Here is a 3627-nt window from a genome sequence, read left to right on the forward strand (position 1 = left end):
TAAAGACCTAAGTGTGAGACAGGAAAGCACAAAATTTCTAGAAAAGAACACAAGTGGCAACCTCTTTGACATTAGCTATAGGAACTTCTTCTTACTAGATATATCTTCTGAGTTAAGGGAAACAAAAGCAAAAATAAAACTATTGAGATTACATGAAAATGAAAATCTGCACAGAGAAGGAAACAATCAACAAAAATTAAGTCAACCTATGGAATGGGAGAAGATGATTGTGAATGACATAGCTAACAAAGGGTTACTATTCAAAATATATAAAGAACTTATAAAACTCAATACCCAAAATATGAATTATCCAATTTAAAAATGGGCAGAAGGCACAAATAGAAACTTTTCCAAAGAAGACATACAGATGGCCAACAGACACATGAAATAATGCTCAAGATCACCATCATCAGGGAAATGTAAGTCAAAACGACAAAGAGATATCATCTCACGCCTGTAGAAACGGCTAAAATCAACAATACAAGAAACAACAGGTGTTGGCCAGGATTTGGAGAAAGGGGAATCTTCTTGCAGTGCTGGTGGAATTTCAAACTGGTGTAGCCACTGTGGAATAGAGTATGGAGGTTCTTCAAAAAGTTAAAAATGGAACTAACCTACAATCCAACAATCACACTACTCAATATTTACTCAAAGTATGCAAAAATATGAATTCAAAGGGATATATGCAAAATGATATAAGTTTCTAGCAGCACTATCTACAAGAGCCACATCATGAAAACAGCTCATGTGTTTGTTGACTGATTAATGAATAAAGAAAAAGTAGTATAAATATACAATGGAACATTACTCAGCCACAAAAATGATGAAATCTTGCCATTTGTAATGAAATGGATGGAGCTAGAAAGTATTACACTAAGAGAAATAAGTGAGACAGTAAAAGACAAATATCATATGATTTAATTTATACGTGGAATTTAAGAAACAAAGCAAATGAGTAAAGGGGGAAAAAAGAGAAGCAAACCAAGAAACATACTCTGAACTATAGGGAATAAATTCAGCATTACCAGAAGGGAGGTGGGTGGGACATGGGTAAAACAGGTGATGGAGATTAAGGAAGGCACTTGTGTTGAGCATCTGGTGTAAATAAGGGTTGAATCACTATATGGTACACCTAATATTAAAATGTATGTTAAATAAATGGAAATTAAATAAAAACTTTTAAAAAGTAAAAGTGTTTTTGTCTTTTTTTCCTTTGTTCTTTTCTTTTTTCTTATATAACACATATGAATGAAATCATATGATATTTGTCTTTCTCCGTCTGATTCAATTCACATAGCATTTTTGACTCTAGGTCCATCCGTGTTATTGTAAATGGCACGATGTCATTCTTTTTATAGTCATGTAAAACTCCTTTGTATATGTACACACCATATTTTTATCCATTCATCTATTATTTTTTCATTCAAGTTTTTATTTAAATTCCAGTTACTTAACATATAGAGGAATATTAGTTTCAGGAGTAAAATTTAGGGATTTATCACTTACATGTAACACCCAGTGCTTATCACAAATGCCCGCCTTAATAAAAGTTTTTAATATATGTTTATTTTTGAGAGAGAGAGACAGAGCATGAGTGGGGGAGGGGCAAAGAGAGAGAAAGAGGGAGACACAGAATCTGAAGCAGGCTCCAGGCTCCGTGCTGTCAGCACAGAGCCCGATGTGGGGCTCAAATTCACGAACCGTGAGATCATGACCTGAGCCAAAGTCAGATGCTCAACTGAGTGAGCCACACAGGCGCCCCACAAATGCCTTCCTGAATACCCATCACCCATTTATCCCATTGCCCGCCATGTACCCTTGGCAAATCTCAGTTTGTTCTCCATAGTTAAGAGTCTCTTCTGTGGTTTGCTTTCCACTACCTTTTTTCCCCCTTTCCTGTATGTTGATCTGTTTCATTTTTAAATTCCACATATAAGTGAAATCGTATAGTATTTGTTTTTCTCTGACGGACTTACTTTGCTTAGCATAATGCTCTCCAGTTCCATCTATGTTGTTGCAAATGGAAAGGTTACATTTTTTGATGGATGAGTGATATTCCATTCGTATGTATGCACACACACACACACACCACATCTTTTTATCCATTCATCGGTCGATGGACATTTGGACTCTTTCCATAATTTGGTTATTGAAAATGCTGCTATAAACATTGGGGTGTATATGCCCCTTTGGATCAGTATTTGTGTATCCTTTGGGTAAATACCTAGTAGTGCAATTACTGGGTCATAGGGCGTTCTATTTTACCTCTTTGAGGAACCTCCATACTGTTTTTCAGAGTGGCTGCACCAGTTTGCACTCCCAGCAATATTATAGGAGGGTTCCTTTTTATCCACATCCTTGCAAACATCTGTTGATTCCTGTGCCATTAATATTAGCCATTCAGACAGGAGTGAGATGGTATCACATCGTGGTTTTGATTTATATGTCTCTGATGTTGAGTGATGTTGAGCATCTCTCATTTGTCTATTAGCCATCTTTCTGTCTTCTTTGGAAAAATGTCTATTGATGACTTTTGTCCATTTCTTAACTAAATTATTGTATATTTGGGTGTTGATTTTAATAGGTCCTTTATAGATTTTGGATACTAACCCTTTTATCATATATTTCATTCACATATATCTTCTCCCATTCTGTAGGTTGCCTTTTAGTTTTGTAGATTGTTCCCTTCACTGTGCCAAAACCTTTTATCTTGATGAAGTCTCAATAGGCCATTTTATATTTTGTTTCCCTTGCCTATAGAATCATGTTTAGTAAAAGTTGCTATGGGTGATGTGATAAAGGATGCCACCTATGTTCTCCTCTAGGGGCTTAAATTTTTTCCTATCTAAAATTAAGATCATCCAACCATTTTGAATTTATTTTTGTATATGGTGTAAGAAAATGTTCCACGTTCTTTCTTTTGCATGTTGCTGTTCAGTTATGCCAACTCCATTTCTTTTTCTTTCTTTCTTTCTTTCTTTCTTTCTTTCTTTCTTTCTTTCTTTCTTTCTTTCTTTCTTTCTTTCTTTCTTTCCTTCCTTCCTTCCTTCCTTCCTTCCTTTCCTCCTTCTCCTCCTCCTCCTCCTCCTTCTCCTTCTCCTTCTTCTTCTTCTTCCTCTTCTNTTCCTTCCTTCCTTCCTTCCTTCCTTCCTTTCCTCCTTCTCCTCCTCCTCCTCCTCCTTCTCCTTCTCCTTCTTCTTCTTCTTCCTCTTCTTCTTCTTTAGTTCTGAGAGAGAGACAGCATGAGCAGGGGAGGCTCAGAGAGAGAGGGAGACACAGAATCTGAAACAGGTTCCAGGCTCTGAGCTAGATGTCAGCACAGAGTCCTACGCGGGGCTTGAACCCATGAACCGTGAGATCATGACCTGAGCTGAAGTCGGACGCTTAACCGACTGAGCCCCCCAGACGTCCCACAACACCATTTCTTGAAGTGACATTCTTTTTCCTACTGGGTATTCTTTCCTGCTTTGTCAAAGATTATGTGATCATATAGTTGTGGGTTCATTTCTGGGTTTTCTATTCTGTTCCACTGACCAATGCATCTGTCTTTGTGTCAGTACCATACTGTCTTGATGACTACAGCTTTGTAATATATCTTAAGGTCTAGAATTGTGATGCCTGCAGCAA

The sequence above is a fragment of the Crocuta crocuta genome, unplaced genomic scaffold (assembly GCF_008692635.1).
Source record: "Crocuta crocuta isolate KB4526 unplaced genomic scaffold, BGI_CrCroc_1.0 scaffold307, whole genome shotgun sequence".
NCBI lineage: Eukaryota > Metazoa > Chordata > Mammalia > Carnivora > Hyaenidae > Crocuta > Crocuta crocuta.